This window comes from Dendropsophus ebraccatus, chromosome 5 (assembly GCF_027789765.1).
Source record: "Dendropsophus ebraccatus isolate aDenEbr1 chromosome 5, aDenEbr1.pat, whole genome shotgun sequence".
NCBI classification, from domain to species: domain Eukaryota; kingdom Metazoa; phylum Chordata; class Amphibia; order Anura; family Hylidae; genus Dendropsophus; species Dendropsophus ebraccatus.
Window position 1 is genome coordinate 18,630,369 of NC_091458.1, and position 25,497 is coordinate 18,655,865.

At 40.7% G+C, this 25,497-nt stretch overlaps 1 protein-coding gene across 3 annotated transcripts in view; it reads right to left on the bottom strand.

Moving 5' to 3' along the window:
• CNTN5 (contactin 5) overlaps positions 1-25,497 on the bottom strand; it is a 948,473-nt gene that overhangs the window by 814,626 nt on the left and 108,350 nt on the right. For 2 of the 3 annotated variants that reach the window (XM_069969611.1, XM_069969613.1), the window contains exon 1: positions 22,286-22,365. The exons of the other annotated variant lie outside the window; for it this stretch is intronic. The gene's annotated coding sequence lies outside the window, so the exon portion shown is untranslated. Of the gene's footprint in view, positions 1-22,285; positions 22,366-25,497 lie in introns of those variants that run through there. 3 annotated transcript variants of the gene reach the window in all.

Sequence of the window (25,497 nt, forward strand, 5' to 3'; positions counted from 1 at the left end):
TATTTACTTATGTGACTTTTTTTTTTGCTCTTCTTTGGTTGTGACCACCTTAGGGAGACGGTCGAGCATGCACAGATCAACTGTTGATTGCTCACTAATCTCTACTTTTTATGCAGGTAATGGGAATTTTGAAAGAGTAGATGCTCTGTTGCATGGAAACATTAAGGTCACAGTTCAGAAAGGAAACCAGGAAGTGATCAAATCCATAGGGGAGAAGAACATTAAAGTGATGTAGCTCATTATACCTAAAAACAAACACATTTGTACTCCTTTGCCTATATGCAGTACCTATCTAATTTACCAGCTTTGGGATGACCCCTTTTTCTGGTGGACTAGAAAAACCCTAGAAATGAGTATCATAATTTATCCCAATTAGCTCTAGTAATTGGTTCCAAATGGGGATGTCATCGGCTGGACCTTTGGAAACAATTTATTAGGCTTTGTACCCTTATGAGTAGTGCTGAGAAGATCTGTCAAACTGTTCGGGTTCGGCAAGGTTGTCCAAACTCAAAGCCTCTACGTTTGATTCCGCATGGCTGCAGAAGTTGGATGACACCAGAGTCCGGGTAAACATGCATACAGCCATAGGCCATAGGCTGTATCCATGTTTTTCTAGCAGTCCTTGGGCTAAAGCTAACTTCTACAGCTGTAGTGAATCCAGTGCCCAGCATTTTGGGTCGGAAAACCTTGCCGAACCCATGACAGGTCCACATATAACTACTCATGAGCCAATTCATCCCTAGAGAAAGGCATCAAACTTTCTGATGATGTCATCAGTCCTGAGAGCCAGCCTTCTGGAGGGTAAATATGGTTGTGGGAATAAATTGCTGTCACCACCGTCTTCTAACTGCTAAAGTTGTCTCTCCCGGAACCTATTTTTGGAGGATTTGTACTCTCATGAGCCACTCATTACCCAGAGAAGACAACCACACTTTCTGATGATGTCCTCACCACCCCCTCTATGTGAAAGGCAATTTTTATTTTATTATTATTTATTATTTTTATATATTTTTTCCCAGTAATTTCCTTTAATTACATCTCCATACAATCTCTATCCCCGTTTCTGCTGCATTGCATCCTGCCACTGCCCGACTTCCATTCAGTTCCGAGGCCGAGATTTACTTATTTGCGGTACATGCCGGAATTTCATAAGCAGCGCTTAATTAATATATTATTAAAGAGGAGCGCAGTGGAGGGAATAGGAGCAGATGTTTTATTTCACTGCACATTGCGTGATTCTTTAGCCTTACAATCAAGGAATAAGTTGCCGAACATTATAGGGCAAAACAAGTTATTTTAAAATGTACAACTAAAGAACCATCTGCTCCAGTACACATCTAACACATGGACAGCTTCTCGAGTGAATGATAGCTGGCACTTCTTGGAGCTGAGCACCAGTGGGGGAGATGATAGAGGTTTTATGTATTAAAAAGAATGGCTGATATCTCCATTTAATATTTCAGGGACTGTGGAGCATAAATAAAATATATTGGTGATTATTTAGTCACTGTTAGAGCTCGGTCCCGAAGGCAATCATGGAGCTGTCTGCTGCACACACCCTGCGCTATACATTATCCGGAACCGTGACGCTCAATAGGTCTTTATGGGCGCGTTTCTAGTTTTGGGGTTAATAGTTTGTAAAGCTCTACAGCCTGACAGACATAGTGATGTCATAGTACAGGGAAAATACACACAGTGATGTCACAGTACGGGGATAATACATAGTGATGTCATAGTACAGGGATAATACACACAGTGATGTCACAGTACAGGGATAATACACAGATGTCACAGTACAGGGATAATACACACAGTGATGTCACAGTACAGAGATAATACGCAGTGATGTCACAGTACAGGGATAATACGCACAGTGATGTCACAGTACAGGGGGGATAATACACACAGTGATGTCACAGTACAGGGATAATATACACAGTGATGTCACAGTACAGGGATAATACACACAGTGATGTCACAGTACAGAGATAATACACACAGTGATGTCACAGTACAGGGATAATACGCACAGTGATGTCACAGTACAGGGATAATACACACAGTGATGTCACAGTACAGGGATAATACACAGATGTCACAGCACAGGGATAATACACAGTGATGTCACAGTACAGGGATAATACAGTGATGTCACAGTACAGAGATAATACGCACAGTGATTTCACAGTACAGGGATAATACACACAGTGATGTCACAGTACAGGGATAATACACAGATGTCACAGTACAGGGATAATACACACTGTGATGTCACAGTACATGGATAATACACAGTGATGTCATAGTACAGGGATAACAGTGATGTCATAGTACAGGGATAATACACACAGTGATGTCACAGTACAGGGATAATACACACAGTGATGTCACAGTACAGGAATAATACACAGTGATGTCACAGTACAGGGATACTACACACAGTGATGTCACAGTACAGGGATACTACACACAGTGATGTCATAGTACAGGGATAATACACACAGTGATGTCACAGTACAGGGATAATACACACAGTGATGTCACAGTACAGGGATAATACACACAGTGATGTCACAGTACAGGGATAATACACACTGATGTCACAGTACAGGGGATAATACACACAGTGATGTCACAGTACAGGGATAATACACACAGTGATGTCACAGTACAGGGATAATACACACAGTGATGTCACAGTACAGGGGATAATACACACAGTGATGTCACAGTACAGGAGATAATACACAGTGATGTCACACCACGTAAGAGTAATCTACAAAATGTTTCAGTATCTATGAATAAAATAAAAAACTATGTGACACTAATGCTATTAATTCTATCTCAGAGGGCATATTTCTTTTTGTTTTGGGCATTCTCAGTTGGAGAGCTAAGACAGCATAAAAGATCTGACAAATCCACTTTAAGTTTATAAAGCCTGAATAGCAGATCATCAATCAACTAGCTGTAGACCATGTCAGGACATGAAGCCATTAGACAGTTCATTTAACTTTGCATACATCCACTCTCCATTACCCCATTAGATATCCAATAGAAGTGAAGCCATACTAAGTCTATAGGATAAAGCAGGGCGTTCTGGAATGAATTTAATAGCTGTTTTTGTCATTTTAGACCATTTGAGCATATCCTCCAGGGATGGACACCATTCATGTACAGAGCCCCGGTAAATGGGGAGACCACTGTCACTATAAAAACATCTCTCATAATTGTCCTTTATTGCAATAGGAGATGTAACATACAGGCAAACTGTGAGGCTACAATGAGGACTTTGCACAGCTAAGGTGTCAACTCTTTGGTTCCTTTGGTGGATTCCCTATGTCCACAGGAACTACATTGTCAGGGGATGTGCATATCATATCCCAGGTACGGTAAGTGGACCATTGGTACCAGAGAAGAAGAACTTGTGGCCCTCAATCTTCTGTAAAACTCCATCATGCCTAGTTGGTCAACGCTTTGGCAATACATACTTGGGAATTGAAGTCCTGCAACATCTAGAAGGCCAAAGGTTCCCCTGCCCTGCTCTATAAAATGACCATCCTATTTTACCTTAAAAAGGAACACAAGGGAGCACAAGATCTTTATCCTTGACCCTCAAGAAGGTTTGTTGCCATCTCCAAAATTGTCTTTGGTCACCGGCAGCTGCAAAAAAGCTGGACTGGAAGCGAGTATTGGAACAGGCTGGCATCATAATTAGGGAAAAGCAAATGGTCTTAACCTGGAGAGCATAGCAGAGGATCGGGAAGGAGTCAGAGTCTGTACAGAAGCCAAGAACTCAAGTGTCAAAGAGTTAAATGGGGTTGTCTGGGCAAAATAAGAATAAAAAAATTTAGGGCAACAAGGCGTGAGGCAAATGTAATGTTTCCCAATACCACAAGAACTGCGAACCCATTCAGTGGCTACAAAGGTGTCCCACCTCAATTAAGGATTGGTTTAGTGGAAGCTCCTGTGGGGCCGTGACATCATAGGAACTGGAAGATAGAAAAGCTCAGTGGAAGATGATGGGGCTGTACTTACTCATTACATCTGTTATGACCCCAAACACATTGACAGAGATAGAGGAACCTGGAGGCAAAATATAGACCTTGATGACATCATCAATGTGCATCATGTTTCTATTAGTATTAAGCAGACTCAAGGAACTCTCCAGGTTTGTCAACTTCTCCAAACTTGAATGCTCAGCATTTGATATCCATGTCTTAAAGAAGTTGGATGGGGCTTCTAGGAAAACATGGGTACAGCCATAGTCTGTATAGACTGTATGTTTTCCATTTCTCCCTAGGGTGGCGCCCAACTTCTCCAGACACTGGTAATCAAATACTGAGCGTTTGGGTTCAGAGAAAATGACGAACACAGATAGTTTCATCGAGTCTTCTCAACACTAGTTGCTATGTCATTGCAATACCATCGGCTTGGTGACAGAAGGAAAGAGGGGGCTTGTTGGATGCTAAGTATTGGCAATGGAGGTGGTGGCTAATCTCTCCATGTACAATAGGTTCAAGTACTTGAAATCTGATCCACCTGATGTCTTCTTCACATAAGATAGTCAGCTGGTCCTACCAAAATAGCCGATACATATCTAATGAGTATGGCGGTAAAAGAAAACAAGCCCTTGTTGCTTGGATGGCGAAGGTTGGCACTAGAGATTAGTGTAACTCGAGCATGCTTAAGTCTGATCACATTTGCCAGTGACTAGGGAGTAAGGGAAAACATGGCTATAGCCTATGGCTGGGGCAGTATCCAACTTCTTCAGCCACCAGTATTCAAATACTGAACGATCGACTTGAGCATTCAATCATCGCTAGTTGGCACCATAGTGGCATTCAATTATAATCTTTGCTCTCTCTTTTTTCCCATAGACCTAGACCAACGTCCACAACCTGAGTAACCAACGTCCACAACCTGAGCGACCAACATCTACAAGCTGTGTCTTTCAACACAGAAACAACATACAACAAAAAAAAAAAAAACAACAACAATATACAATATACTATATAATTTAATTTTCGGGAAAGTGAAATAACTTTGGGCCTGACAATTTGAGTTTATGTTCCGACTTGGTAAACGACATCAGAATATTACTAAAGTAATAAAGCAAAATGATGTACTGTAGTCCTATAATTGTAACCATGCTGTTCTCAGATTGCATAATAACTCATAATGGTTTTTTACATTTGAAAGAAAAAAAAAGAAGAAAAAAAGCTAAAGAGATCCCCTTAAGTACTGTGCACTGTTTGCGTTTCTCTGTGTTCGGTGGTAAGAGGTAGTCTTCTAAAAATGCAATTATTGTTAATTAATCACTTAAATCTCAACTAACCAAGCTACCAATTAGCTTTCCCCGGCTGCCAACATGATCACAATAGATACTAAGAAATGTGTTTTACACTCAGTTATCCATTAGGGAACTCATTTTTGTTCTTTTTTTTTTTTTCAGTAATCAACACTTATAATTCCTACAGGGTCTAATTGCTTTTCTGTAGAATACAATAAAAGCTTTATATGCAGTCATTGCTATAAAAAAAAAAAAAAAAAAAGAGAGAGCAATGTATGTATGTAAAAGGTCAGAACTGGAGTGCAAACTGCTGGCAGGTAGGAAATACTCAGGACTAGAGGACTAAAAAAAAAAAAACACTTTAAACTGATGGCAAGTGTCAAAGAGGTGTGGCTTTGCCTTTAAAGGGCCAATAGGCTGCAACAATTCTCTGCTCTTATGGTGCGTTTACACAGAGAGATTTATCTGACAGATTTTTGAAGCCAAAGCCAGGAACAGACTATATGCAGAGAACAGGTCATAAAGGAAAGACTGAGATTTCATCTCTTTTCAAATCCATTCCTGGCTTTGGCTTTCAAAATCTGTCAGATAAATCTGTCTGTGTAAACGCACCATTAGTCCCTGCCTTGTTTGATGACACATATGTTAAAGTCAGGAAAGTCCAACCCCATTTGTGGTTGGGTGATTGAAAACTAAGGGGGACATTTATTAAGTCCGACGTTTTTTACGCCGGACTTATAAATGTCCCCGCATCTCCGGCGCTACGGAGATTTATGTAGAGGCGTACTGCTTCTACATAAATCCTGTGCACGTCGGTGCGCACGGCAGAAAACCTACGCCACCTGAAAAGTGGAGTAGGTTTTCGGCGTATGTTTTGCCGGAGCAAAAGATAAATCGCGCGAACTCTGAGTCCGTGCCCCCTGTTCTGCCCCCTCCACACACCCCCGGCGTACCTGGCGGAAAGTGCTGATATGCAAATATTTTATTCGCAAATCGGCCATTTGCGATTAAAGTAATACGCAAATCGGCACTTTCCGCCGATACGCACCTTAATACATGTCCCCCAAGAGTTATTGCATCACAGGGACTCTTCAGAGACAAATACACGCCTCTTTGACACTTGTCACCAGTGGAATCAAGTAGTTGTTTGTTTGTTTTTTAATGTTATATGGGCACAGGCAGTTACACTTACTTTGTAATTTTACCTCTTTATATCTGCCAGCAGTTTGTACTCCAAAAATCAAGTTTTAAGGGTTACCTGGGGAGCAGGAAAGATATGTTCTTTCCTCGCTCCCTAACAGCCCATTCCTAGCCTGCTGTCATCTCAGACCCATATTTTGTTACCTGACTTAAAGGCATTAATTGACATGGTGGGGTGGGACTATATCATGATTATCACATGTGGGTAAACTGCCCATCATTTATACATTGGCTGTTCTCCTCCCTGCTCCCTGGTAATTCATTAAAAAGGGCCTTCGAGGTAAAAACATTCTGTATATTGGTCATATAATTTTGTAGCCATTCATTGGACTCAATGGTCTATTTTCAGTTGTACAGCATGTGAACACTAAGGTCAGGGATTGGCTGGAGTGTCATGGGAACATTCCAAAATGTATTCTCTAAAATTAACTAGTGTTAGAAAGTTACATAGATTTGTGATTTACTTCTATTAAAAAACTTAAGTCTTCCCATACTTATTAGCTGCTGTATGTCCTGCAGGAAATGTTTTATTTTCAGTCAGGCACAGTACTCTCTGCTGACATCTCTGGCCGAGACAGGAACTGTCCAGAGCAGGAGAGGTTTTCTATGGAAATCCTCATAGAAAACCTCTCCTGCTCTGGACAGTTCCTGTCTTGGCCAGAGGTGGCAGCAGAGAGTACTGTGCCTGACTGAAAATAAAACAACATTTCCTGCAGGACATACAGCAGCTAATAAGTATGGGAAGACTTGAGTTTTTTAATAGAAGTAAATCACAAATCTATATAACTTTCTGTCACCAGTTCATTTAAAATAAAGATTTTCACTGGACAAATCCTTTAAGATTTTTAAATAAATTAAAAATCTATATAACTTTACATATACCTGTCACCAGTTGATTTGAGAAACAAAAAAAAACAAAACAAATTTTAACAAAATTAAGATCACAGCTCATTTTGCAGGGCTGCTGCATGCACCTACTAGTATTAATAACCATAGTCTTCACTTGTGTATTGTTCTTGACACAAACTTTGGTGGCAGCAGAGAGACTCATGTAACCCCTTACTGCTGCCACTCAACGTATAATAGTAAATAAAAAAAAAAAAAAAAAAAAAAAACATTTTCTTTTATGAAGTTAGATTACACAGTTTATTAACCCTTAGGGGACACAGCCAGTTTTAATTTTTGCGCTTTCTTTTTTTCCTTCTGGTGTATATAAGGCCATAGCGCCTGCATTTTTCCACCTAGAGACCCAAATGAGCCCTTATTTTTTGCGTAACTAATTGTACTTTGCTATGGCAGATGTAATTTTTGCCTAAAATGTGCCAGGAAACCAGAAAAAAATTATATGTGTGGTGAAATTGAAAAAAAAAATGTTTGTTTTTTTTTATTTGGGGGGGTTTGTTTTTACTCCGTTCGCCCTAGGGTAAAACTGATATACTCGTTATATATATTCCTTAAGTTGTTACGATTACAATGATATGTAACATGTATAACATTTATTTGATTTGATGGCTTGTAAAAATTTAAAATCTTTTAAAGAAAATATATGTTTCTTAAAATCGCTCCATTCCCAGGCTTATAGCGCTTTTATCCTTTGGTCTATGGGGCTGTGTCAGGTGTCATTTTTTGCGCCATGATATGTTCTTTCTATCGGTACCTTGATTGCGCATATACGACTTTTTGATCGCTTTTTATTACACTTATTCTGCATTTGATGTGACCAACAATGCACAATTTTGCACTTTGGGATTTTTTTGTGCTGACGCCGTTTACCGTGTGAGATCAGGAATGTGATTAATTAATAGTTCGGGCGATTACGCACGCGGCAATAGCAAACATGTTTATTTATTTATGTATTTATTTATTTTTATTTATAAAATGGGGAAAGGGGGGTGATTCAGACTTTTATTAGGGGGAGGGGATTTTGTGTTATTAAAAATAAATTTTTCTTTTACTTTACACATATACTAGAAGCCCCCCTGGGGTTAGGGTTATTCTCCCCTGGGGTTAGGGTTATTCCCCCCTGGGGTTAGGGTTATTCCCCCTGGGGGACTTCTAGTATATGCACTCTGATTTCTCATAGAGATCTCTGCAGTATAGTTATACTGCATGAATCCATGAGATCGGTGTTCTATTGCTTTTGGTTGCTGCAGCCGAAAGCAATAGAATGCCGAGCCGGGATCAGCGCCATTACGGAGCAGACCCCGGCCCGGGATGGATGCGGGGATCGCACCCCCCGCAATCGTGCCGCGGGGGGGCGATACCCCCACTAGACCACCAGGGATGGAGATGAGCAAGTATTTAGAAGCAGCTGTCAACTTTGACAGCTGCTTCTAAGTACTTAATTAGCGGGCACGGCGATCGGACCATGCCCGCTAATAGCCGCAATCCCGGGCTACATGCGGCTCCCGGGATCGCGGTAGTTCAGAGGGGGGTCGCCGCGCGAGGACGTTCAGTAATGTCCTGGTGCAGCTATGGGTTAAAGGAAAAATATAATAATAATAATAATAATAATAATAATAACAATAACAACAACAACAACAACAATAACAATAATAATAATAATAGCTCTCTGGATTATCCCTTTAAATTCCATTTTTACTTAAAATCATTACAATACTTAACCTTTCCGTAGATTGTACAACAAATAACTAAGGATAATTTTGTGCTACAAAGATGTACAAGATAGGGCACCGACATGTGTAGAAAATGTTTAATAATTAAAAAAAAATCCATAAAAGCACTTTTAAAATCACTGTTAAAATCCCATAGACAATGCTCTTCACCGTGTTGTTAGGTATGCTTTTCAGCCATTAAAATTTTTACATTTTTGTTAAAGAAAATTATCAGCGTTGACATTTTCGAGGTGGATCTATCCAATATTTTTCCATCTTTGGACGTCTTTTAAAATTGAACAAGTGAAGCAAAAATCAGTATATAAAGTATCACCCCATAAATCCTCTAAAAAAATGTTATAATTTTCTCCTATTAGAATTAATAACGGCCTCTTATCTCTGCCACTTGTAGCCAATGCTCCCTTGTAGAGTTCCTGTTAATGAAGCCTGTCTCCTATCTAAAAGCCTAGACTGCATTATAATAATTAACTAGTCTTGGTAATACGCGAGCGACTAATGTGCTTAATGGAGCCAACAGCTACCAAAATGAAGTAAAACGAATGCAAAAATCATCTGTATTACTGTGGAAGGGAATGTAGGCGTTTTAATACCCTATAATCATAAAAACAGGCTAGAGGAAACAGAAATATTGATTGTGTGTATGAAGGAGTAAAATGAAGGCTACTTAAAACTTAGTGCAGATTGTAATCTCACAAATGAGTGTAGATTTTAGGTAGATGGCTTAAAAAATGAATAAAAAGTACAAATTACAAAGGCACAATGAGGCAAAAAAATTTGGGAAAAAATTTCAAGGATTCAGACTTACGTTTAATTTTTAACGGTGGACAAATCTGTACTGAGCAAAGAGGAAAGGTAAGGATGGACACATCTGTACTGAGCCAAAAGGAAAGACCAAGGTGGGAACATCTATACTGAGCCAAGAGGAAAGATAATGGTGAACACATCTGTATTGAGCCAAGAGGAAAGGTAAGGGTGGACACATTTGTACTGAGCCAAGAAGAAAGGTCAGGGTAGTCACATCTGTACTGAGCCGAAAGTAAAGGTAAGGGCGGACACATCTGTATTGAGGCAAGAGGAAAGGTAAGGGTGGACACATCTGTATTGAGTCAAGAGGAAAGGTAAGGGTGGACACATCTGTACTGAGCCAAAAAGAAAGGAAAGAGGTGGCATGTACTTTAAAGAGTGAAAAATTGGGTAGGTTATTTAAAGTATTTTTTGCTTAATTTAAATATGTTTAATTTATTTTAAAAAAAATATATATATTTGAGCCATAGCCATGGCGATGATACCAGTAACATCTATTTATCGTGGCTACGGCCAGTAATTGGCTCTTTTGATCACGTGTTGGAATGACCTATTCTCATTTCCTGTATTTTAACAATAGGGAGAAGATTTATTAAATCTTGATCAAAGGATCAGTTGAGCACTTGCCCATAGTAACCAGATTGCAGCTTTCATTTTTCAGAGGCTTTCTTTGCAGCCCCCACCCTGGGTATGGCAAGAAGTTGGACTCTTTAAGGGGGATTAAATTGCTAGTATAAGGGATGGAAATTTGACCCCAGGGTAATTAAGAGGGTGAGAAAAATGAAAGAGGGCATTTTTAATATATTTTTGTCTGGTTATATATATATTAGTCTGGTTGGCACTTCCTCTTGCGGCTTGTTGCACTCACTTGTGCACTAGCTGAAGAAATGTTTACTCTCAAAGTAAGTATTGTGCAACGTAAATTGTGACACATTTCGAAATGCATATATGTTTTTGAAAATGGGTCACTTGTAGCCGAAACGCGTCACAATTGACATTGTACTTTGCTTAGTGAGTAAATATTTTTTACCAGCTAATTCACAAGTGAGAGCCGGTTCCTTTTACTACATCTCCCTTTTTATGTCACTGTAAGCATGCTAAATAATACATAACTAGTAAATCAGGACCTTACGAGAAGCACTGTACTTGGGAGCAAGAGATAACGGCATTCATCTTTCAATTACATTTCCATTGTACAGTAAGTAATGTTGTTAAATGATCCTTCCGTCTCCCGCCCATAGGCAATGCCAACCCCCCTAGTACAGTACCACCGCCAACTGAGCTTGATAGACTTACAGTCATTTTAGTGGAGTGTAATGAAACAACCCAAGTTTATTCTCCCTTGGCACAAGTCCAAGAGACATCTAAGTGATTTCCATGCGCGTCACCCGGCAATTTTGATCAGATTTCAGAACCTATTATTACATAGTGACATTTCCAATCATTATATAATGAGACCACTTCACATCTAATGAAGACATGATGCTGAAAACATGAAAAATTAGACAAGAAAGCAATTTGTTAAGAGAAAGAACGCTGAACTTAGGATTCAGCTAAAACGGGATCTCGAGATTGGATGACGAGAGGGATAGAAGATGACTTACAGACTATAAAAAAATATAAGAAAGAAATAAATCAATAGATAAAAATGGTAAGTAATTTATATCTCAATTGATTTTCTTTTATGGGATAATTATATGGGATGTATTATTAGGGTACTCCACTTAAGAAAGATTTAACCCTGTTCAATCCCCACCCATAATCTAAGCTTGTTTGTAATAGGTTTCTACTACATGAATTGGTCTGTTTGTCTGCAGCACATCCTAATTCACACCCTAGGGCTATGTTCAGACGCTGTAAGAGACCGACCGTTCCGTGACCCGCCTGGGTCACGAAACGGCTGGTGTCAGAAAAGATCATCCTTAGCGCTGCTGAGTTCTGATGCGGGCACATCCGTATGCGCCCGCATCAGAACTCCCCTTTGCACACAATGGAGTTGTGGCCTGAAGCTGCAGAAAAGCCTCACTTCCTGCTCCACTATATCTCGGCTCCTCTGTTCTCTCTCTCCCTTCTGAGACCAAAGTCACTTGATCTCTGTCTCTTCTGTTGCCAAGCAAGCTGTATGACATCACACGAATCAGTGAGCACTTGGCCAAGGGGCGGAAAACAACAGAACAGGGACAGCCTCCTGAGCAGTATAGGGGAAAGGAGACATAGTTGTTTCATTACTCTCTTTCTCTCTGTCTCCTATATTTGAGAGGGAAGAAAGGAAGGAAGCAAAGAAGGAAGAAGGGAAGGATGGATTTTGTTTACTGTGTTAAGCAGAAGCAGATTAAGCCAGCGATGGGCAGATACTTGACAGTTTTGCTCTAAAGTCCAATGGATGCTGGGAAATGTAGTTTCCTGGCCAGCGTCATCTTGGATATAGACCTGCTTTTAGAAAGACTCAGGAACGGCGGCAGCTACACAGATGAGATATGGCTCAAATACTCAGGGAGACTTAGTGAGTAAGATCAGGTACAGTAGGTTTAGGAGCAATATATTTTTAAGCTTTTGGGTGGAATAGACCTTTATTTGTCTAACCTGCTGATAGCTCCTTAACAACTGTTCCATTTATTATGTATAGTTCCAAAGAAATCCAAGCATTGTAGAAGGATATCTTCAGTACTCCCATAGACAATGAAATTGGATTTTCTAAACCTGACAATCCATTTAATATGAGGTTTCAAACTATTAAGTGCATATGATTGTACAGCCATAGCTTAATGGTATTTCCTTAAAGGATTTCTAATAATGTACAGTATGAGAGATATAGCGCCTTTGTGAGTGTGTAGCCACAGTACATATGTGCGGCCATGCTGTTTGGGATCTGCGCATAGGCCTTGTCATAAGATATATGAAAACCCACGCCAGTATTTTCTTTTTTAGAATAAAAAACTGTTTCCTAACATAAATTATACAAAGGAACAAAATTGAGTAAAATTATCCCAGCAATAACATTTCAGGCTGAAAAAGATTTAGTAGGAAATTGAGAAAATGGAACTAAATTATTAAGCGGCTTACTGTAAAGAGCAAAGAGCTATAAAACATTGTTGTTTCTAGTAAATGTACCTTTAATTTCCTGTTTCTTTCTTAAATGTTATCACCATGTTTAAAAGGTTTCTGACTACAAGAGGTGCAGAAATTGTAGTCATACTAAGGGACTTAGACACATAAGGGGACACCAGTATAGTCAATAGACCTTTGGTAGGTGGGGCTCTGTTATAGGGGGTATTCCCATCTCAGAAAGCTATCCCCTATCCAGAGGATGGGGAATAGGGAGATGATCGCAGGAGGTCCACCCATGAGGGTCCCTTGAGACCTCGAGAACACCCATCTATTAATTATTTAGGGGTCCCTGGTCAGTACAGAGCAGGGTATTGCTTGGCTACATGAATGAATTTGATAAAACACAAGATGCAGATGAAGGCTTGGTGCCTTCCAGGCCATGACACTAGAGAGTGAGTTCTCTCCTTTCAGGAAGAGAGTGAGTTTGCATACTTTCTCCCAGAGATCATGATTTGTAATACTCTACCTTCAGCTGGATCTCCTCCATAAGTACCAGGACATCATAGAGTTGGCGTATTCTAATAATTTTCTTTCTAAAAGGATAGGTAAGTTAACTTTCCTGTTATTTTCAACCCCACCCCGTCTACTTGCAGATTTCATAGTTGTTGAGACTTCTCCTTTAAGCAGAAGACAGGCAGTGCATGCGTCTTGCTCAGTGCAAAGTACATAGGCCCAAATCAAGAGAAACTTTACCAGTGGTTGAAGACATTGTAGCCTTAGAGAGTCCTGGCAGGTTTTTCAGGCAGCCTTAGGGCTGCATCCAGCTTGAACTTGGGTTCAGACAAACCCGAATGTGCTTGAGGTTCAGACAGACAGAGAGAGAGATAAGCCGCAGTCAGAGCTCTCTCACTATGGCTTACCCCTCCCTATAGAGAACACCGGAATGCTCGGCTATGCTGATCATCCCTGTGTATGGGAAGGACATGGGCCAAACAATCGTCCGCCTGTCGATTGTTGAAGGTGTATGGCCATCTTCACCCCCTTCTGTATCAATTCCAACTACACATGTAGCAAAATGCTATTTATTGCACTACACATCATGATGTAGCAAACTTTAACTATAAATTTAAAGGGGCAATCTTATCTCCTTTTATCTCCTTATCTCCGTTTTAATTTTTCATATATAAATAATGCAAGTAAGTAAGCAATTTTGCAAATGCTTTTCATTAACAATATCATTTACTTCAGCATTTTGTTCCTCTTTTCTTACCCTAGAGTTGACAGCTCATTGTGTAGGTTATCAACCGCTGCTCTCCGTTCTGTGAAAGGTGTCTGAGCTGTGACATCACTCGGTGACCGGTATCTTTGGGATCTGGTAAGTATGCTTTGTCCGGCTTCTATGTCTCCCTCTGAGAAAACACATGTCTCCAGGGCTTGTGGATTTTCCTTGAAGGTGTGTTTTATCTTAGTGAGAGGAGCAGCAATGCCGAGCTGATTCAGCTTGGCATCACTTTCTCCCATCCTCTCCTCACTAAGCCAGGAAGTGAATGCCGAGCTGAATCAGCCAGATAAGAATATCCCTTTAATGCATTACATACCAAACACTTTAGATGGTATGTTACATGTCAAATATCAAGGTAAAGTTTGCTGCATCATGGTGTGTATTGCAGTAAATGTCAAGTTAAAGTTTATTTCATTTGTATTGTAAAGTTTCCTCATTTTCAGATGCACTGGAACAAAATAAACCAAAAATGATTACATACCCTTTAAGTAAACAGCAACGTTCAGTTATGAAATATGAACAAAATGTACATAACAATGTAAAGTCGAAATCAGAAACGAGTCGGGGATATGGATTGTGCATCTCTATAGAAAGGGGCCCTATAAATCAGCAGACAGTACGGGTATAACTTTGATAATACCAGTAATAAACAAAGTTAGAGCTAAAGGGTCCATTGATTTCCTATGTTTGCAACATTCAGATAAGGTCTAAGCCGCCCGTGACATTTCAAGTCACGGCCAAAATTACATTACCATAATGATATGAGAGCGTAAACCTGAATCGGACAATAAATCTCATAAAATAAAGCATTTTTTTCTTCTTGTCATTTTAATGATGTTCTATGGGCTTTCTTTTAAAAGAGACGGCGAGAAATCGTAATAAAAGTTAATATGCCGAGTATTAAAAAAATGATGTCCATTCAGCTACTGGCTGTACACATTTCCCAATTTTCTCGCAATAAAAACTAGATACAAAAAAAAAAGGAAAGGGAAAAAAAAAAATCTTTGCGCTTCATTTTTCTCATTCATAGCAGTTTTAATGTCTTTAGTGTAAATGTCTGTAGACTTTAAGACTCCCTCTGCAAGGTTAATCTAGCAGTAACATGATTCAGATGACATAATAAGGGCTAATCTGGAGGCCTCTAATGACCATAATGCTCGGCTATAATCATTTTACTTTTGCTACAATGCCATCTTAAAGCCAAGTTTGGTGCCGCTTTAAGTTCAGAATAAATCTGTAAATATGACATTTCCTCCCTCGTTTTACTAATTGCATTCAGAGTAAATTAATCAAAGTGTCTACAAGGGGCAGAGCGGTTATTGGCTTATTTGCCTTTTGTATAGGGATAAAAAGCTCCTTAAAGATCTATTTTGGGTGAGCCATTGCAAGAAGAAGAAAAAAAAACGAATTTCGGTTAGATTTTTTAATTATTTTTTTTTAAGTTTATTTAAATATTATTTATTTATTTATTATGCATCTTTTTTTTTAAATCCTGAATATACTGTAGAAAGTTTTTAAAAAACAGTTTGATAGAAACAGATACAGACAGTAAGTGAAAACTCCTTAAGGGTATGTGCACACTGAGGAATAGGCAAGAAATTTGAAGCAGAATTAGCTCTTTATTTCCCACGGATTCCGCTTGAAATTTCACCTGGACAATATAAACAGACCAACAAGAAAGACAAAAAGTGATGGCACTGCCTGGCTCTCCACTAGATGGCACTCCATCTCAGGCTGGTTCCAGTATGTGGTGGTGCTCAATCCGAAATAAACATGCTGTATGAACAATGACTAAAGGATAAAAGGAGGCACTCACCAGCAGTGTATTCAGACAAATCCGGCTTTATTGCTGTGCGCAGGGGGAGCGGGGGAGACAAGGTGGGTAACCACAGTTTCGCGGCTTAGTGACACTTTGACGAACCCTCTTCAAAACCTTGTCAAAGCCGCAATAAGCCGCGAAACTGCAGTCACCTACCTTGTCTCCCCCACTCCCCCTGCGCATAGCAATAAAGCCGGATGGTCTGAATACACTGCTGGTGAGGGCCTCCTTTCATCCTTTATTCATTGTACAATATAAACTCAATGGGAGTTCGATGGGATTTTCGCTTTGTTGTTCAAACTAAAGGATTTTCGAGCAGAATTTTTTGCCACGGATTCGCTTCCCCCCCAAGGGGGGAGGGGGGGGGTGGCTGGATTTTCTGTCAGTGGATCACCCGCCAGAGATTCCACCGCCTACCCGAACAATGAACCCGCTCATTATTCAGACGGACGGCTTAATCTGACAAACTATAGAATGAAGCCTATGGGATCAGTGGAGATGCACCCAGCCGCGAGTGGGGGGAGCTGCAAAATCCACCAGGAATCCGTAGTGTGGACATAACCTTTAGGGTGGCTTCTGCTAGAGAAATACTTTAGAAGTCAATGGGGCTAGAATTCTGCTTGTATTCGAATTCTGCTCATTTTGTGCCAGAGCTGAATAGGCAAGGAATTTCAAGCAGAAAACTTTTCTTTTCAATTCCTCACCTATTCCACAGTGTGCACATACCCTGGATGTTTCTCGACAGGGGTGCAACTGTAGAGCTTGCAGTCACACGCATGCTTTGGGTAGGGACCTTTAAGAACTTTGTATTAGGACCAAAAATTTATAACAGTACTTCCATTAGTGTTGAGCGAGCATGCTCTGTCAATCATAGCGCTCGATCGAGCATTGGGATGCTTGGAGTGCTCGCGGTGCTTTTTTAAATATTCCTGCTACTGACAGAAACTTCTTAAACTGTTTAAAGGAATTTCACAGTAAAAAAGAAAAAAAAGAAGCCATACTTACCTGTCCACATTCCTCCTGATGTCCTCTCAGTCAATTACTGGGTGCAATGGAAAAGCGCAATTATTGGCTGAGTGGGCTGTCACTGAGGGGAGGTCAAGAGCCAGCGCCTGAACACATCTGGAGAAGCCAGGTAAGTATGGCAGCTTTATAGCTTTTAACTATAGCAGCTGCACAGTATAGGTTATACAAGATGATGTGCTTAAAACATTTTACAAGATGTTTCTGTTCTAATATGTTTTTCAGAAACCTATTACATTATTTTCTTAAATTTTTTTTCATATTTGATTCTTTAAAGGGATGTGTAAATAAAGTATACAAAAATTAGAACAAAAAAAAATGCAATATGTGAACTAGGCACCCTCTGGTTTGGGACACCTGGTTAAATGCTCATGTCTCCTATTGATGTTAATGGGGCTTGTTACTTCGAGCACGCGAGAATTGAAAAATGTTTGACTCTAGTAATGAGCACTCGAGCATTTCTATTTTCCGCTTCCACTTTATTTCCATTACAGCTCTCACGACACAGAGCCAGCCCCATAGGAGAGAAGCAAAATAAACAAATAAATAAAAATTCAGAAAGAGTGCCACCCCTGACCACAATTCAAGAGAATAACACTGATCTGAATTATTATACATCCTAACTCCTAAATAGGCGTAACACTGTTTCTGAATGAAAGAAGCCATGGGTGTCTAATCCTGAAAAATCCAGAAAAAAAAGCAGAAAATTTTTTCTTAATGTATGCGGCCAATAAGAGCACAAACCTAAAATATATATACATGTGATGCAAACCTAATACAAAGATGACTCTATGGGATACAATTCATTGTTGCATACGTCTGGAGGTTTGCCAGTCTTGATCACCTCGGTGCAGACAATAACCACTCTTACAGTAATTTGTATGACTCACATTGGACTTTGTAAACGAGACTCTAGTCGCCATGTAACTGTACAACATGGGAACTTTTCACAAGTGGTTACAAAAATAATGGATACACCTACAGTACCATACAGTATGTTACGGACGCTACCGGATCGCTAATAGAAACCTCCATCCAATCTATTTCGTTCTTGTGCTCGACAAGACAACCTAATTTACTGCAAGACTCTCCTAAGTTGTGGCTCGTGGAAGCCGCGCGGAAACATTGATCAGAAGGGCTCTGACAAACGGCTGATAGCTTTACGTAGAGAAATGAATACAAAGTATCACATTATATCCTGTTATCCCGAGACTGATATGTCTGGATAAATGAGATCCTCTATGGTCTAGATTTGCTATGGCTATGTTTTGCATACAAAGTTATTATATTATAGTGGTCCAAAGAAATAAAAAAAAAAATGCAGGTTATCGAAGATGGTGCGTCCATAAAATGAGGTGTGGCTTAAAATGTAAATTTGCATAATTATAATGGTCAACACCTCAAGGTAATATGTCAGCAGCAAACACATTCCAAACTGCTTATATTGTTAGCTGGTAGGGCAAGGAGACACATGGTACCTTTCATATATCAGTCTGTGCTTCCACAATATAGAATATTGCTTTTATTTATGTGCAAAGCGTCAAGGAGGAGTTCCCAAGCTCCAAATTCCAGCAAGCTGGAATGTCTTCTCACTCCCCCTTCCATCCCTATCCGAGCTTGATTGAGTTGAGCCCCCAGCAGGGTGAAGGATGGGAGGAGGCGTAGGGAAATGTTATAACCCTTTGCAGTTAAGGACCTCAAGAAAGCCTGTTTGACACTTTTAACTTGACAAAAGAAATAGTTTTTTTTTTATTTTCTGGAAGCACAGACAGATATATGAAAGGTACCATGTGTCTCCTTGATCTAACAGCTATCTGTAAGTGTTAGGTGTTTGGAAGGTGAATTGCAGTCGAAAGATTCCCTTTAAGTCCCCCATGCAGATTAGTTATGTGTTAGACAATTTATGTGGGCCCGGATGACCAATGCTTTTAGAGCAGAACATTGGTCGGTGACCAATTTTCTGTCAATGAGCCTTATTTCTTTCAAATACAGCTCGACACATGACCCATGGCTTTTATTTATTTTCTACAAAGCTGACTTAAAGAGCTGAGGGCTGTACTCATCTCTCTCCAGCGGCTCCATAGATAATGAAAGGAGCTGCAGGTTACGTGCCGACATAAAACAAAGGAGCTGGGGGCCTACCTGGAGAGGTCGGGCCCCCCGAAATCTCATACTTGTTGGTAGGGGTCAAATAAATTTTAAGTGGAAAACCCTTTTAACTTGATGGTTCCTACAAGTAGAACTATGTTAGTTGAGAATAAAATACCCCTTTAATTTTACAGTACTCTTTGTAGCATCTGCAGGGACATTTTCTTAGGGATAGGGAGTACTCTGTATTTCTGTAAACCTCACAGTCTTACTGCACTCCAAAGAGTCCTGAAAACTTGCAGAATGAAACATTAGACTCATCACAAAGTCTGGTCAACTTTTTTCCTAAGTGCAAACTTTTGGGAGTGTTCTTCTGTAGCGATTACCGTGATGCGCAGACTGACTGTCACCTGGTTTGAGTTCTGACTCAGGTCAATTAAAGTGTAAGTTTCAGCCAAGATATGCAAGTCAGCAGGAACGCAGCTGACAAATTCATATTGCCTTTCTCCATTAGGGTTTTAGGGAGCCATAAGTAATGCTCTCAGTCACTTTCACTTGCTGGTGATCTGGACAGTCGAAATGGGCGACGGGCCAAACCGCAAATTACTTGTTTTAATCCAAAACCAAAGTGAAGAACAGAAGCTATTTCACACTGCATTTAAAGAAAATGGACTAAAAATTGCTGGATTCTTAGAAGAACAAAATGGCTCTGAACTTTTACTGTGTTTGGATTTCAGAGTCAGCATGAAGAACGAAAGAAAGGAAAAGATATTTACAGCATTTGAGGCTCAGCGCAATTTATACACTCTAAAAATGTTTTTCTCGTTGATGTTCTCAAGGATCTAAACTGAACAGTAATGCAACCATGAAAATAGTTATGATCGAAATCACCATTCGTTTTGTGTATACAGCTCCTTTGGTAACAGTTTCAATGAATAATTTTTATTACTAAGGCAGGTTCTGACTACACAGGATTTGTTCGTAGTCTGTAGCTATGGATACAATAATACCTTGATGACTTTCCCCAAGAAGACGCATTCAAAGAGGACATGCATGTAGGGGTAGGCTTAAATCAGACTCAGGGAGGTGTGTATATGAGTCTGAGGGGATATAATGTAAGATGAGAGGGTGTGAATATAGGAATAAGAGGACGTGAATCAGACACAGAGTATTTAAATATGAGACTAGGAGGAGTGAATAAAGCTTGAGTGGCTATTAGGCTAATGGGCATCAGTTAAGATGGGGGGAATGAATATAAAGCCTTAAGGGAATAAATAAGCGACCAATGATTGGCTGAGCAGGCATGAGAGTGACAGCCTGCTCAGCCAATCACTGGCTGCGACATTGTTCAGTCTTAGTCATTGATTGGCTGAGCCAGCTGGAGGCGGATAAACACACCATAGACCCATAGGAAGACACCAGGGCAGCAGGAGCAGATGAGCATACCCTTTATTTTTATTTTTTTATGTGTATTAAATTGTGCGACCATCATCTTTACAAACGGTTACAAACTTTGGAAAAAATTGGATTTAGTACCAAAGTAAGTAAAAAAATCTTGGTTCATAAGAGCCATCTCTACAGGAGAGTATAAGAGAGGCAGCCACAGTCTCTACAATATAGTGTGTGTGAGACTGCATGCTGTGAGAAGGGAGGAGAGTGTATGGGTAGGAGAGTGTATGGGAGGAAGACGCAGTCTGTATCTTACAGTGTGTGTAAAACAGCATGCTGTCAGAGGGGAGAAGAGGTCATGGAAGGCAGCCACAGTTTCTATCCCGGGGTATTTATGAGCCAGCATGCTGTGAGAGGGGAGGAGAGTCTAAGGGAGGCAGCAGCTACAGTCTCTATTCTACAGTGTGTGAGAGCACAGCATGCTGTGAGAGGGGAAGAGTGTGTATGGGAGGCAGCAGCAGACTCTATCCGTGTGTGTGTGTGTGTGTGTGTGTGTATGTCTGCATGCTATGAGAGTTGAGGAGAGTGTATGGGTAGCAGCCACAATCTCTATCCTACAGTGTGTGAGAGCACAGTATGCTGTGAGAGGGGAAAGAGAATTCCAAGAGTGAGACATCTTATTGGCTTTAAGCAAACAACTCTGAAAGAACCCATATTCAGAAGAGAACATTAACAGAAACCAAGAGAGGGAAGGAGAAATCCCCCATAAACACTACACTGTGTACAGTATATCCAGCTTCCTATGGAGACATTGGTTTTAATTCCCTTGAAGAAAACAAAATATTAAAAGCCCAGTGGAATATCAGGTTAGCCATCAATCCTGCAATGCTGCGGCTGATATGGAGCAGCTGTTATTACATTGTACAGTAAATGCTTTGCAGTCGCCGGCTATAATAAAGAGTTGCTGAATAAATTCACAAATATTTATGTCGCTATTTCGGAAACTTATCCGAAGATATTTGAAATAAATAATGCACGGCAAATATCCTCACTCTGAGCGTATTAAATGAAAAAAAGACATAGTGCTGCTCCGCATGTGATCCGACCGGTAACCGAGATGAACGGAGCCTCTTCTCTATCCAACAAAATCTGCACCCAAGACGGGACTGCGGACATATCCTGATCTCTCTAGGACACGCTATACGATAACACTGGTCAACAGCCAAAAAGGTTCCGACATGAAAACAGTTGAACTTAACTAATTTTGGGGTGCTGAGATCGAAAATGATGTTCAAATTTTGAAATTGGCTCTAATTTTCAAGATATAGACGTACTTTTTATACTTCTCACAGCCAGTGATACAATACTGGGAAAAGTTTGCATCATCAGCATTGCATCATCTTAGAATGACCAATAGTTATGGTATAAGGCGAGGTTCACACTGCGTTTTGGCTAACCGTGTTTTTCATCCGTGACTCCAAGTGGCTTCCACATTGCTTTTTCCTATAAATAAGGCTGACTATTAAAGGCACAATCCAGATCTATTATTATGTCATACTATGTTGTGTCATTATGTCATAGAGACCTGTGAGTAGCCTAAACTGGTAAAAACCATATTCGCTCTTGGTCTTGGCCCTTGGCTCTTGGTCTTGGCCCTTGGTATCAGGCAGAACCCAGATGGCCATGGCTCCCCAAGCAGATAGTACCTTTAAAAGCTGCAGCACTCCACAGAGTAAAAGTCACGGTGACTCACTGACAGTCTGCCTGCTCCGACCTGAAAGACTCCGACCTCAGCTGTCTGTCTCCATTCTGTATTTAAAACGGCCCTCCGATTTCTTCCCTTATTAATGCAGACTATAAAGGCTCCAGCTATTGAGTCCTCTGTATAAAAGCATTATTGTGCCATCCGGATCGTGGTTCACCTTGGGACGTTCAATTCAACAAAACATTAGATACATTTTATTACTATCTAAACGGCACATTTAGTTCTTGGACAGAGAAAGAGAAGGATCCGGAGCCTAACAGACCCATGTATGACTCTCTCCAGTTTCTTATTATTACTTCTAGTAATATATACTAATACTAGTATCTTAATAATCCAATACCCACATGCAGGAGTATTACATACACACCACATGCTCTCCCTATATATTGCATGTGAGACAGATAGACAGAGTGCTAATGAGCGCTAACAGTTAAATGATGCGGCGCTGGGATTGACAGAGCGAGGAGCCATTGGCTCATAGGAGGCCACTTTGTTCCCCAGAGCTCTCTGGCACATAAGTGGAGTAACTCATGCACTGTAGAATGAGAAGGAAGAGAAGAGGGTGGTATTTGTTTTTGTTTCACCTATCACAAAGGGAGGGGGTGCTGCCCATAAGGTGATTACCTACAGGAGGGGTATCTACAAAAGGGAGGGGGTCCTACATAGGTATTACCTACACTGAGGTTATTGTTTACTGGGGGGCAACTACCACAGGAACTACAGGGGGTATCTACATGTTGGGGGGGGGGCTACCTACAGAAAAACTACCTACATTTGAGATTTTTTTTTTTTACTGAGGGGCCAACTACCACATGGGCTAGAATCAGGGAATAACTACATAAGGGGGCCTACAAACAGGGCGATTACCTACATGATATACAGGATATGCCTTACGGGGGGGAAGGGTGATTGGATAACTACCAAGGGACTACTACTTACTGGGGGTACTAACTAGTCTGGGGGTTGCTACATGGGGAATACTATCTACTGGGGGCCAACCTGTAGAGAGCACAAAGTGTCCCTAGCTACTATATGGGAGCACAGAGTTGTCTGAACTACAATAGGGGGGTACAGAGGGGGTCTAACTACTATATGGGAGCAAAGATTTAGCCTTAGTACTACATGGGAGAACAGAGGGGGTCTAACTACTATATGAAAGCACAAAGTGGGCCTAACTACTATATGGAGGAACATAAATGGCCTAACTACTATTTGGGGTTGCAGATGGGGTCTAACAACTATTCAGGGCCACAGAGGGAGTTTTACTAGTAAATTTTGAGCATAAAGTTGGCTTAGCTAATATATGGGGACACAGAGGGGGTCTAAGTACTATATGGAAGCAAAGAGGAGCTTAACTACTATTGTATGCTCCAGAAATGTTTTAATACTATATGGGGGCACGTTCCGGACCTACTTACTATATGTGTGCAAGGAACCTTAAATGTTTCATATTTATACAGTTAGCAAAGAATGTGTAGCACTGGTATCTACCAATATATACACACATACACGATAGATGATAGGTAGATAGATAGATAGATAGGAGATAGATAGATAGATAGATAGATAGATAGAAAGAAGAGATTTTACTTTGGTAATTAATCACCCGTCTCGTCTTTCCTTGCCGTTTACATATACATACACATCCCGCTGTGTAAGAACATTTTTCATTCCTAAGTCATTTCCAATTGCCAGCGTTGCGGACATCGGCTTGTCGTAAGCTGAAGTGAACGCTTCCTGCTGATGTGTAGCTTTCCACTTGCCAGTCTCCAGGAACGCCCCGGGTCATGCTAATGTAAGCCCTATCAGTCCTGACAAGGGAAGTCACCATTAATTAGTATTAACCAGAAGTCTCCGATCCTCTGCCCAAACATATTAATTGCAAAACACATTTATTATTAAAGCCTCCCCAGAGACCGCGGAAAGTTGCTTATTTTCTTTGGAAAAAAAAAAACATTACAGAACAAGTTTAGCTGAAAGCGAGCCATGATTTTACAAGCGGCCAGAGTGTAGCGTCTTATCGCTCCGCTGTGCTTCTGTAATAAGATTGCCTAATATCTGTAATCTGTCAGATGTTTTACACCTTTTAATAACAGGAATTGTTCATTGAAAATCTGTTAAAATAGCCGGGGAAGAAGATTGGGTCTATAAATCGGCAGAGGCGCTAATTATATAGAATGTTTAGGCTGAGGTTTATTTTAAAGTGACGATATCCCAATGTAGTCGTCGTATCTCTTGGAAAAATTTGCGATTGGCAGATGGGGATGCCATAGTGCACCCTTAGCATACACACCCATAGTGCACCCTCAGCACACACACCCATTGTGAACCTCCAACACACACCATAGTGAACCCTCAGTACTCACACCCATAGTGCACCTCCAACACACACACACCATAGTGTACCCCAAAACACACAGACTTAGTGTACCTCCAACACACACATAGTGCACCCTTAGCACTCACACCCATAGTGTACCCTCAGCACACACACTCATAGTGCACCCCCAAAACACACACCCATAGTGCACCCTCAGCACACAACCATAGTGTACCCCAACACACACCCATAGTGCACCTCCAACACACACACACACCATAGTGTACCCCCAAAACACACACCCATAGTGCACCCTCAGCACATACACCCATAGTGCACCCCCATCACACACCAATAGTGCAGCCTCAACACCCAGGACATAAGAACCAATAACCCTCTGGAGCTCTTTCTAAGGGCCTGTTCACACTACGGAATCAGCGCTGAAATTCCCCTTGGAACCCCCACGCCCGCGGACTCTGCTCCAAACCCCAACAGCTATCAATGGGAGGCCTCATGTGGCTCCGCTCTCAGCTTAAAGAATTGACATGTCAGTTCTTTGAGCGGAGCATAGCCTGCTCCCTGGTGCCTTCTATTGGAGGTTGCATCCAAACAAGTCAATGCTTCACCCCTTTAAGAGCCTTAAAATATGTCTGGGGATTCATATTGCTTATTGCTGGGGAGTGTGACTGCCCGAACCCTCACTCATCCCAAGAATGGGCATGCAATGAATGGAGTGGCCAGTGCTCTGAAGCGTTTGGTGGCACCATAAAGAATAAATGGAGCACTGACCATGATGGCTGCGCAGGTTCTCTATCCCATTCACGGTGGTTGTT